We start from the raw sequence: 13,542 nt of genomic DNA, 5'->3' as shown, positions 1-13,542 counted from the left end.
TCTACCAATAGGCCTATAGCGGTCTGTAGAGTACTTATATGGCAAGAAATTTAGTATCTCTTCCTTGAGATTTTAAATATTCATAGAATTCAAACAAATACTCCTCCTACACATTTTAAATACCATCCAAGGAAGTGTTATTACTGTGGCAGTGAATCATTGAATTTCTTAATTGCAAAGCACATTTTCTTGTCTGTCTCCTTTTTGGGGCACCAAATTATCTACATGCTAATTTCAACTTTATAAAGACCTCTATAAATCTACATTAAAAGCATTCTTATTTCTCTCCAACACCTCCATATTACAGGAAGTTTGTTTCATTCCTGGCCAGCTCTCTGTTAGCAAGAGGTTTGCAAGACACACACATGTGTGAGTGTATGTATGTATACTGTAGGTGAATGTGGTGTGTGTGGTGTATGTCTAATAACATCTGTTCATTTACCCATGCATACATACAGAAGTCTGATGGGGAATGTCTTTCTGTATGCTGTGAAAACATGTTGCTCTGATTGGTTGATAAATAAAGCCATTTGGTCTATGGCAAAGCAGCTTAGAGGCAGGCAGAAAATCCAAACTTATAGACAGGAAGACAAAGGAAAGGAAAAAGCAGATGCCAGCCGCCACCAAAAGAACAGCATGCCAGCAGACCAGTAAGTTACGGCCACGTGGCAACTTATAGATTAATAGAAATGTGTTAATTTATGGTATAAGAGCAAAATAGCAAGAAGCTTGAGCCATAGGCCATGGCCATGTAATATGTAATTGATATAAGCCTCTGTGTGTTTACTTGGGTCTGAGCAGTTACAGGACCAGGCAGGACACAGGAATTTTATAAATGGTTGTGTGACCTTGGTGCCAGGCAAGACCAGGAAAACCTCTAGCTACAACACTGAGTATCCTGCCCTATCCCTGTCTCCCTTATTCCCTTGAAACAATGACTCTCACTGAAAGTGAATTGAGGATGACAGCCAACAAAGTCAGGGTCTTACTGCTTCCACCTCTCACACTCAGCTTTTTATGAGGGGACAGGGATCTGGACTCAGTTCCTCATGCTTGTGAAGCAAACACTCTTACCCACTGAGCCAGTTCTCCAGCTTTCAGGTTATGAATTAAGATTATTAATTAGGGACTCCCTTGCCCAAGTAAGTTACAGAAGTCTTATTAACCATAAAAGTACAGGAGACCTGGGAAAGAGCTGTTTTAACTCTCTCCCTGGGTATTTTTCCTTGCTCATAAATAAAAAATTTTGAGGATTGTCTCTTATTATAAGGAGAAAAAGTGAGCTGAAACTGCTAGGGCAAAAGACTGTGAAAAGGGTTAATCTTTTCAAAAGTCTGAGTGACCTCAGCTTTACTTTCTTTCTCTTAGTGCACAGTAGTTGTTGCTAACTGATGATGAAAGTGAGATTAGCTGGCAAATTCCCATTCCTGTTGAGCATCTGCCCACCAACTTTACAACATTGTGCCAACATGCATAGGGGCAACTCTTTCTTTTGTCTTTTATTCTTGAATTATGGCCCTAACTGCATATGCTCAAAGATATGTATCTTAAATTGAGCACATGCACAGATGTTTACTGTGATGATATATTATGTACCCCAATAAAGCTTACCTGGGGATCAGAGGACAGAGCCAGCCACTAAATTAGACACAGAGGTCAGGCAAGGAAACTCACTATCTTGAGGCTGAAGATTTCGTAGAGGTAAGCTAGTGGCTGCCTATTCTGCTTCTTTGATCTTTCAGCTTTCACTCCAATATCTGGCTCTGGGATTTTTTTTATAAGCTCCTTTAAGATTTGTGTGACGGTTTCTGTAGTGGGTAGCCATTCCAGCTTTGATCTGGAGTTCCAACCCCCATTAAGGCTTCAGCAACTGTCACGCCTACAAGGCAGGGCCAAGGGAGGCACCAAGAGACCCGAGATCGAGATCGGGATGGGCCAGCGCGCTCTCGGTTCCGGGACCATGGACGGTGGAGGTTGACTGAGCAGAGCTCCAGAGAACACCGCTGGACTGCGATACACCTTCCCCAGACGCCACGACCTACCTATCCCTTCATTTGTAAGTTACCCACTAAATAAATCTTCCTTTTAACTACGTGGAGTGGCCTTCATAATTTCGCCAATAGTTTCCATCCTAAAGTGTCTCCTCTATGTGAATATGTGTAGGCCTCCTTAATAAATGCTATATCTTCTCACCGTTGGAAGAAAGGATGACTTATTTGAGAGCTGTGCTGTGCTACCTATAGGTAATAAATATCCATCACTTTTTTGTATTGGCTTTGACTTTTTTTGGGGGGGATGGGTTTGCAAGTGTAATCCCACTGTGTTGACTTGCATAAGTATAAGATTAAGTAAAGTAGGTGATTTTTGTTTAAACATTCAAGTTTTTCTGATTGTTGGTAGAGATGGGATAGTTCAATGAAGGAATAAATTAGCATGTTTTAAAAACAACAAGAGTATTTAACAACCCCCTCTGGTATGTCTTTATTGAAAATAGACTTAATCAGAACTGTTTGCCACTATAGTTCAGAATGACTTAAGTTTGAAGTCAATAAAACTTGAGCCTGGTGTAGGATTATAAACAGAGTCTCTGATAAGACAAAATTGATAAGAAATATTAAACTCTGTCTCTTTACCCAAAATTTAGAGAATGCCCTCCAAGCTTTCTCTTTGTCAGGCCTTCACTTTGGCTTCTGTGTATATCTTTGCTAAGTCTAGCCATAGAAAGTAAATTATCATATAATTCTCCTACTCATGATATTTTCTTCCAGTAATTTTAATCTATTAATCTCCCTAACCTGCCATTTGGCCATGAACTCCCATTTATCCATTTTACATTCATAATTGACTTTTTTGGCTATGCAATTATAATAAATTGAGTACTAGAGTAATTTTTCCCATCATAGTAGTTCTGAATAAAAGCTATCTTGAATGCTTTGTTGTGTACTTTGTTTTTTTTTCCTTAACAAAGGAAATAAAATAGTTGATACATCTTATCTAAACAGATATTTAGTCAACTACTGTCACTACAACTCTATCAGTACCATGTCTGGAAACTTCATTTTCATTATGATTATGTAAATATGTTAACAGATGTGGATTTCTGTTTAGGCACATTAGAGAAAGTAGTATTTCCAGTAACATTACAAAAATAAAATTAATCTAATTTATATGTACTAAACATAAGTTTGTTTATTATAATTTTCTTCACAGGAAAGAGACAAGAGAATAAAGAAAATGTTGGCCATCATAAAAAATCATTTAACTGGGCTCATATCTTAAATTTGAGACAGTTCAAATTTGCTGCAAATAAATTATATGTAGTCTTTTTCTTGACAGCAATATCATTAAGCATAACAACTGAGCTACCTTGGTACTTTGAACTCTATTATATGTTTATTCTAAGTCTTCATAACACTTTGTGCTCCAAATCACCATGTCTAAAATTATCTCTTGCAAACTTTGACCCTTTTTTATAATGAAAACATATAAAAGTAAGATGTATTCACAATGCATTAAATTAGCCTTCTTCAGTCCTTGCTGTTTCCATTCCTGAGGATTCAGATGCCTTAGAGATTACGTACTTGAAGAGACAATAGGTTCTACAGCATTGCTTAACATTTCCCCCATTTCCTTCTGTATAATCAGAAAATCAATATGCACCCCTCACACTATGGAAGGCAGTCCTCATAAAATTCGGTTTAGTCTTAATCCTCCGAGAAAAAGGAGCTGTTGAAAGGAATCATGAGAAAGTTAGTAAGATCCTGAGTTTAATTAGGTATGCCAGTTTCCCACACCATCCTCCCTTCTCATGCACTCTCATTTGTTTTCTTGAGCTTGAAGGTGATTTGAGATTTCTAATACCTCCCTAGACATGTCCTTCCCAGGAATGGAGTGTAAGCTGGATACATTCCTCATTTTATTAGATTATTGGTCCTCTAAGATAAATTTAAAGACAGCCTTAATATTGGGGATGTAGAGTTGTCAATGCCTTAAAAACATGTATGAAAACAAATCAAATTTGGATTGTCAGAATTCTCTAGTGTAACAGAACATATAAAATGAATCTATATACATATATGAAGTGAATATATTAGAATGATTGACAGCCTGGATTCCAGCTAATCCAACAACGGCTGTCAACAGAAAGTTCAAAAATCCAGTAGTTAGCCGGGCAGTGGTGGCGCACGCCTTTAATCCCAGCACTCGGGAGGCAGAGCCAGGCGGATCTCTGTGAGTTTGAGGCCAGCCTGGGCTACCAAGTGAGTTCCAGGAAAAGGCGCAAAGCTACACAGAGAAACCCTGTCTCGAAAACCCCCCCCAAAAAAAAAAATCCAGTAGTTACTCAGTCCACAAGGCTGGATGTCTGAGCTGACCTTCAGTATATGCTGCAATACAAAAGTATAAGGCTCCAATGCCAGTGAAGAAATTGATGTGATAGCAAGATAAGGGCAAGCAGACTATGAGCAAAAGCTTCCTTCTTCCACGTCTTTATATAGGGTTCCAGCAGAAGGTGTGGCCCAGATTAAAGGTGTGTCCTCCTATCTTAAGATCTGGATCAAAGGTGTATGTCTTCCTACCTCAAAGGTCAGGACTAGAAGTAGATTCACCCACTTCAAACCAAGGAAAATCTAGTCTCTCACAGGTGTTCCATTCATTTCTGGATTGTAGTCAAATACAGATGTAGCCAAGTTCACAACCAAGAGCAGCCATCACATACATCTTTGTGGAGCTCATTCCTGTTATTTGATATGACCTGAGCCCTGTCAATCTAGGACTTTCAGCTATTTACAACATTCAAGTTCAATCTTGAATTTGTCAGCTTAGAAAAGGCTTAAAACACAAAAGTCAGCAAATTTCATTATGCTATACCCTAGGAATGTGTTCAACACTATTTCTACTGAAAAGTGATGTTTATGTGTCCTTTCTGAAGTCTGTAGTAATTCCATTATAACCACTAAAGTACAGAAGGTACTTTGGACAGACAATGACAGATGATGACAAATATCTTCCAAATGATTTTTCTGGAAATCACACTGTTAGAAATCAATCATTCTCAGTAAAATCCAGCTACTCATGACAAACATATTAAGGAGAGTACGTGTACACACTGTTGTTTATAGCTGAGCTTCTAGTCAAAACTAGTATAAAATTCTAGTCATGGGAGTAAGTCATTCTGATTGTGAAACTCAGAAAAACTTCAGATAATTATGGATATTATCCACTAGTTACATCTTCCTCATAAAAGGACTTCAGTGTTTAAACACACCAAAATCTATGCATTAGATATACTTCATGAAGAAAATTTCATTTGATGTTCAATATGCTTAAAACTCTGCACATGTCATCATATTCAATGAATGTCTAATTATATTCTAGAGACAAGATTAGTTCATAAAATAGATTGCTGGAATTTGTTGGTTATATAGAAAGTTTTTTTAAGTGATTTGCTCAATTTAGGAGGACCTTGAGAGATTGTGACAGAAGTCAAATTTTATTTCAGGTTATAAGTACATTTGATATGCATGACTCCATATCATAGAAGAACTCTGAAAAACATTAATTTCCTCAGCAAAATACTAATTTAAAGTTAAGAAGTAGACTTACTCCACGCTAATTTTCAGACATTTTTTAAATTAACACCTACCTGCAAAACATATTTAAATAAAAAAAAACATGGCCCACAGGCATCAACATGGCTTCAGGTGGTAGTACAGGCCATGGGCATCCACATGTCCTTTGGTGGTAAAACAGATATCAACATGGCCTCTGGGAGCACAGACCATGGACATCCACAAGGCCTCTGGCTGCAGGATAGACCACAGACTTCAACATGGCCTCCAGAGGAAGCATGGACCACGGACATCAACATAGACCCCAGTTGAAGTACGGACCATAGACACCATCATAGGCTGGGCATAGTGGAAGACCAAGGTAGAGGGAATGTAAGTTCATATCCAGCAGCCAGCATGGAAACTTGGTGAGAATCTGTCTCAAAAAAATAGAAATTTTATAGGTAAAACATTTACAAAGCTACTATTACTCTTGTATCAGTATTAAAATGTACTTTAAATTATTTACTAATTTTTATTATATAATTTATATGCTTTTTCATTGTAACCATTTGAGTACTCTGTACTTTTTATAATTTCATTAAACTACTGCTTATCATAAAAATGAAAGAAAAAAGGGATTCTTCTGATTTAGATCAAATAATATGTTAGGGATAGTGACAAAAATAAACTCAGCATTAATATGACAGAGAACGCAATATCCATGCTTATTTCTCTCACACGAAAATATTACCATGTGTTTCTATTATTCAGATTTAAAAGTGATGTGGTAGCCAGGCAAGATGGTGCACCTATAATCTTAGCTACTCAATAAGGCAAGACAATTATTAGTTCAAGGCCTGCCTAGGCTGCATAGTTTGTCTGGATAACTTAGTGAACTCTTCCCCAAAATACTAAAACACTAAAAAAGCAAATAAATAAAACTAATGTGATTTGGAAATAAATCTTATCACAATTGATTTTGAATAATATATAATATATTTTCAATTAATAACAAAATTGCCACAAATACATCAAAAACATGAATTTAATCAATAAAATACAAAATTTAACTGAATCTTCATCTGAAGAAATTAATTTCTATTTATCTTATTCTCTAAAGGCTTAGATAAGATAAAAAAAATAGTCTAGAAATCATGTTGAAATTATATTGTGAAAAAGTAAACAAATATATGAAGGTAAAAGTTGAAGATTTACTTTCTAATTTAATGTTTAAAGGAAGTTAAAGCATACCCTCAGTATTGCCATTATTTAGTACTGTCACCTTTATCCCAGGAAGATAACAAGCTTAGAATTATAAACTTAACTATCAAAGACAAACAATAATTACTCTAGTAGGAGTCACCATAATTAATGGATAGTTTTCAGTGTTAACAGAAAGAATGGCATTAGCATCTAAATTTAAACTGTATACATAGGAGCATGTGAAAGATTCTTTATTCTGATCTGAAAGATGGCTCTGTGGTATGATCTCTACAGGCAATTTTCAGGCAGAGTTAAACACATAGTATACCAATTACTTTTTACAAATTAGGCAGATAATTAGGATGACATTTTCCCCCTATTTTTTCCTATGGAAAATAGATCCCTTTCTCATACAACATGCCTTGATTATCCTTTCCCCTCCTTCTACTCCTCCCAATTCCCTCCCCAACTATCCTCCCCTCCAGATCCACTCCCTTTCTGTCTCCCTTAGAAAAGAATAGGCTTCTAAGAGATTACAAGCAAACATGATAAAATAAAATATAATAAGATAAAGCAAGAACCTAGCTTTCAGCTTAGTATTTTTATGAAACTCTTGAATATGTTAACAAGTGGGTCTCTGATTCTTGTGCCTGCTCTTAGGGGTCTTGTTCTTCTGTTGGGTTGCCTTTGCCCAGCCTCAAAGTGATGGCCTTCTTGAAGAAGATCCATTTGTTTCATTTAACAGAATATTTTTGAAGATTTGTTCTGTGTCATTTAGAGTTTTGAGACTTTTTTTTTTACTGTGAACTCCTATAACTGACGACTCAGTTACTTAATTGTATTTGTTAAAAGCAATCTCAATTGAGGCAACAGAGGATAGAACTGTGTGTGTGTGTGTGTGTGTGTGTGTGTGTGTGTGTGTGTGTGTGTGTTAAATAATAATTATTTCATTCCTTGGTTTTCAACAAATTACATGCATAATAACACTACAAAATGACTAATTCATACAAACACAATATAATAAATATATTACTCTGAATTCTATTTTTACAATCAAGAAAAAAAGATAATTTTACTCAAAGACTAAAAGAGAGATATAATCACTTCAATTGGTTATATTTTTGGTAGAATACAATTGGTATTTGTTTAGTTACTTCTCACCTATACCAGAAAATTGCAATAAAGAATATCCACAATAGATTCCTTGTAGGAAATGTTCTGAGTAACACCCAAGTGTTATGAGAAATGATCATATACAATTTAGGAAAGACAAACTGATTTGTCAGTCAAAAGACAAGCATTAAAAAAGTGGGCTAGTGAAATTATTTGTCTCTGAAATATATGGAAATTCAATTTTTACTCTCCTGATTACAAAGAGAATATTTCAAAGCTGGGAAAATTATTAAGGTTCTGTAGAATATTTATTCAATTATTGGAAGAGCAGAATTTTCCTCGTATCTAGAACTGTTCTATTTTTATTTTACTTACTTATTTTATTTTGGTTTTTCAAGACAGGGTTTCTCTATGTAGTTTTGGTCCCTGTCCTGGATCTTGCTCTGTAGACCAGGCTGGCCTAGAACTCACAGAGATCTGCCTGGCTCTGCCTCCCGAGTGCTGGGATTAAAGGCATGCGCCACTACCATCTGGCTAGAACTGTTTTTTAAGCTGGTTAATCCACTAATTGAGTACAATAAAAAATTTACTTTGAACAACTCTTCATAAATGAATACATGGTTTTATTTTAAAAATAAAGACAACTATTAACAAAACACGATCATTTCTCTGCTTTTTGAAAAATACTGTAAAACTGGATTTGGTGGCACATTAATTTTAATACTAGCAACTCAGGTGGTGGAGGCAGTGAGATGTCTGTGATTCCAAGTCTAGTCTGGTCTACATAGTGAATTCCAGGCCAGCCAGAGAATACTGAAAATGTTTTATATAATATCCTTTAGAAATAGTAACTAGTTATTTATGTCAGTATTCCCCCAGAAACTTAATGTACTAAAACAGAATTTTCCCCTCTAGATATAAATGAAGGGAAATTTATATACAGTAATTATTGAGATTATCATCAGTTAATTTGTTACTTTCTATGGAAACCAAAGTGCTTTGGGGTTTAGATTCTCTCAAATACTTTCAAAGGATCTTAGACATAGTGACACTGCTAGTTAATACAGAGTCTTTGAACAAGTATTGTTCTCATTGTACTCAAATTAACCAATGCTGTTAGCAGATAGTGAGGACAAGAACATGGACTATCAAAGAGAAAAACAACATGCTCTTGTTAGAGAAAAATACTTGTGGCTAATCCAAAATACTTCTAGAAAGGAATAAGATTTCAACTGAAACCTGAAAAATGAGTAGAAATGGATAGATGTGCTGCCAGTGTGCTAACTGGCTAAGATGTCCCTCTAGTTGGTAAGAACATAACTGGCTATCTGTACTAAGCTATCAGCTCTCTCCAGGAACTGCATTCAGCTAAAGAAACTTGCTTTATTTTAAGCTTCTCTTTCTTTCCTTGGACTTCTACTGGCATCCAGTGATGGGACAAAGCAGATATAGGAAAATAAACCCTTTTTCCCCAAAATAGAGATCATTCTAAAGGGCCAATCTAGCTTAAGAGTTTAGCTGAAGCCCTTGTTTGTTCTGAATCCCTGTTTATTTTCTTCTTCAGCCAAATCATGCATTAAATTTGCCTTCTTTAAAGTGCATTGATTTGTCGAGAACATTTCCTGTACCACCTTCTACCAGTTAACCTCTCCAGGTCCCTTTTGTGCTCTACATTTTCTAATTATCAATGTGTCATCCATCCTGACTTTCCTAGTCCCTTTTATGTGCCTGCTTCCCCATCACCATTTGCTCTTGTGTTTTTCTTCTTCACGCAAAATTTTTCCCCTCCTGTTCACTTTTTTCCATCTCTGTGAACCTTTGAATAGCTCTTCGGTGAAGGACCGTCTCAGAACTTCATGACCAGCCCTACTTGCCTCAGAGCGTCATTTACTTATTATCATACTGAGAACAGTGTTTCATATCTTTCAATGATGCATAATTAGTACACTGCCTGAAGAAATAAGTAAGAAATAAAATATTTAGTGACTATAGGAACCTGAATTAATTTATCCCATATTAATTGAGCCCATAAAATAAAATATATTACTAGAATGTGTTTATATATACCGTGTACTATATTATCCATTATTTTTAACAGTCTTATGACTTCAGTTCCTTTCTGTCATATATGATATGAATTGAACCAAAATATGTTTAGAATATATAAAACTAATAGAATTGTTGCTATAATCTAAGGTATTAGTTTCATTCTGTTTTATTTTAATGATACACAATCAATAAACTTGTATACATTGATATGTATAGGCTTTTGGTCTGACTAATCTCATTTTATTATTTTATTTGCAAGTTCTTAACAATAAAATTTTAGCTAAAAAACAAAATTAAACAGACGAATAACTTAAAAACTCCTGAAATAAGTTTGTGATTGCTTGTTTAATGCAAGAAATATAAGAGTCGTTTTAACAAGCTTGTTTTTAGGTTAGCTGGCCAGAAATTATTCAACCACGATTGTGTCTTTTACGGGAATATTAGAGCACTTTATAGCTACAAAATACCTCCCAGAAAATTACATTCTGCCAGTGGAAATGCTTAATTTTTGCTGTTACTCTGAAAGTACATGTTCTGAAATTTGGTCATATGTGTATTTTGTTAAGATTTTCAATATACAGAAAATTATTATGCACATATAGCCATCTCTCTATTACAAATGACTCTTTCACATTTGTAATTTTGAAAAAAGTTCTAAATTATAAAAATCATCAAGTACCCTGACAGCAAATCTCTAAAGTAGAAAAAACTGAATGTAGCTGTAAGGTTATAAACCATATAGATATGTGAGAGATATATGTATGTGTTCTTCCTTTGTGAGTTTTTGAAAATTACAGATTAAGTTAACCACTTTAGTTTATAATTTCTCTTACATCTTACCTCATTTAAATTTTATCATGCATAATTTTCTCTACCAATTGTGAGCTCTTAAATTTAGTAAATATACTAACAACAATGGAAGAAATAACTGAAAAGAAATCACATTTGTGATAACTAAAGAAAGACTTATGACAAAAGAGTACTGGAACTAAGAATTATTTATTGTAAAAATTCTCTTTTGAGTAAATGAGTGAGGGAAAAACAATTTGCATCTTATCAAGCCAAGAAAATAAGGTAAGTGATAAACTGCAGAGACTCATACACTTCTCTTATTAGGTACTTATCATTCAAACCCATATCACCTCATCTGTTCCTGGTTCTATGGTAACAAAATGGCTTCTAAAAATTATTATGCTCTGCAATTGTTCAACTAGCATAAATTAAATAATGCATGAGTGCTCTTTCACAATTTTTCTTTCAGCTTGGAGATCACGTTCTGCTGATCCTTAGTTGTCTTTCATTTAACCTTCATATTTGTTGTTTGAATAAAATATAATGAGAATATCAGTAGCAAGTTTATAGGCAAAAACAATACATAAACCTTGTGGATCTCATACTCTAACTGGTTGTGCCAGATTTTATTTCCCAAAGACATTTAATCAGTCTCACCCAAAGGTTTTTGCATAATGAGCAAGAGTTCATTGAGGTGGGCATCGGATCAGGTTGATCAAATTATCTAAACTGTTGAGAGATAGAGACTAAGTCATATATACTCTGTGAGTGCAGACAAGCAGTGACTTAAAACAAAGACAGTTAGGTAAAATGATTCTGTATGACTCCTGAAATTGAGTAACAGCAGGACCTTCGATTTCGACAAACTCATAGAACTTCAGTTAACTGTGTGAGAAGTCTGACTATCCAAAGGTTACCATATTTGAGGCATCCTGAGTCATATCACACAAAGAAGCTACATCAAATGATTTTTTTGGATACTGTTCTCAATTGGTAGTCAAACTCAGCCATCAATAAGCATGCATGCAAGTAAACAACTAAGCAGAACATTCCCACCCCAAACATCAAGTCATTCTCAATCTTTGCATTTTCCTATATGAATGTCAAGACACTGGTTATGAGAGTAAAGCCACATTCACTCTACTGAAATTTATGAGTAAGTGTAGCAAAATAGATTTTTAAAACAGAAAGTTTGGAGTAGCTTGTAGCAACAGGAACAAAAGAAACAACAAAACTTGTGATTATTATTCTTATACCATGTAAAATTCACAACACTTAATATTCTTTGAATTCAACTAAAGAAACTAGTAGAGTTCATCAACTAAATAAATATTGACTACCCATTATGAATCACATCACTTGAAGCATAAAACAAAAGAGTTCCATCATGACTATGTTTGGATTTTTATCAATAATATTAAAACAGAGTTTCATCTTATCTCTATTATTGATTAAAATGCTGGGTTTTTTTCAAAAATTAAAATTGTATACAATTGTTTTCTTTTTTATGTAACAATTTATTTAATGAGGAGCTCTAGTAATTCAGCCATTAAGATGCTAGAAACATTAAACATATTCTAATTGCCTCTCACCTATAATTATACAAAACCAGCCTCTGTGTAAAACCACATGAAATTCCTGTGGCTACACAGTGAAGACATGATAGATGTCTTAAGTGAGGTTGTGTGTCCCGATGAAGACCAGGTGGGCTACAGAAATAGGAATAGAAAGTGAGTGCTGGGCTGTCATTCTAGAAGAAAGACAATATGTCACAATCATTTGGTCTCAGAGGTGAAGTGCCTGTACTTTGAAAGTCCTTTCATTTTCACAAATTCCATTCTTTAAATGTGATTCCACTTCTTTCCTTACTCTGTGGTCTGGAAATTTATTTCATGCATGGTTTCCAACTCTTCTTCACCTCACAAAGATATAGTCTCCCAACAGATTTCTTACATCCCTTTATTCGTTAACTATTCATCAACAATATATCAAGTCCCAGGAATTGTCTATGTTGTTATATTTTATTGGATTTTTCTGTTACATTATCTAAGTATTTCACTAGCAAATGTAGAGTGACACAGCCCACATTTAACTTCTATACTGGAGTAATTATTGATTCACTAGTATGTCTTAAGTGGCATTATTGATGTTGATGTTGTACATTTTTATGAAGTTCAAAAGAGAAATGTCCTTTTGGTTCTGTGATGGTTATTCTTGGTTGTCAAGTTGACTATATCTGAATGAACTATAATCCAGAAATGGAGGGCACACCTGTGATCCAGATCTTGAGGCAGGAAGGCAACAAACAGCCTTTGATTCAAATCTTGAGACTAGAAGACAAAGGCTTTTGATCCAGATCTCAATGCAGGAAGACAACAAACTTTTAACCCAGATCTTAAAGATACACCTTTAATCTGGGCCACTCTGCTGCAAGCCCATATAAGGACACTGGGAAGAAGGAAGGTTTTGCTTTACTTTGCCTGCTTGCCCTCACCTTGCCAGAACATCCATTCCTTCACTGGCATTGGCACCTACTTCTTTGGGATTCCAGCATATACAGAAGACCAGTTGAGACACCCAGTCTTACAATTGTTTTCTAACTAGGACACTTGTCTTGGGAATTTTTTATTGTGTAAATAAACAAGTCATTTGTAATTATTTTAAATGGCAATTTCAAAAAAAAATAGTACTATATGTCCTGAGATTACAAAAGATTGTGATTAAATTGTAAGTATAAATCCTGCAGAAACCAGAAAATCAGGTAGGCTGCCCATGGACCTTCTCTTGTGTCTGTTTCCCGCAGGCCAACCCTACAGTCTTGTCCTATCCCTAG

This window comes from Peromyscus eremicus, chromosome X (assembly GCF_949786415.1).
Source record: "Peromyscus eremicus chromosome X, PerEre_H2_v1, whole genome shotgun sequence".
Classification (NCBI taxonomy): domain Eukaryota; kingdom Metazoa; phylum Chordata; class Mammalia; order Rodentia; family Cricetidae; genus Peromyscus; species Peromyscus eremicus.
The sequence above is the reverse complement of the archived record's forward strand: the minus strand, read 5'-3'. Positions refer to the sequence as shown.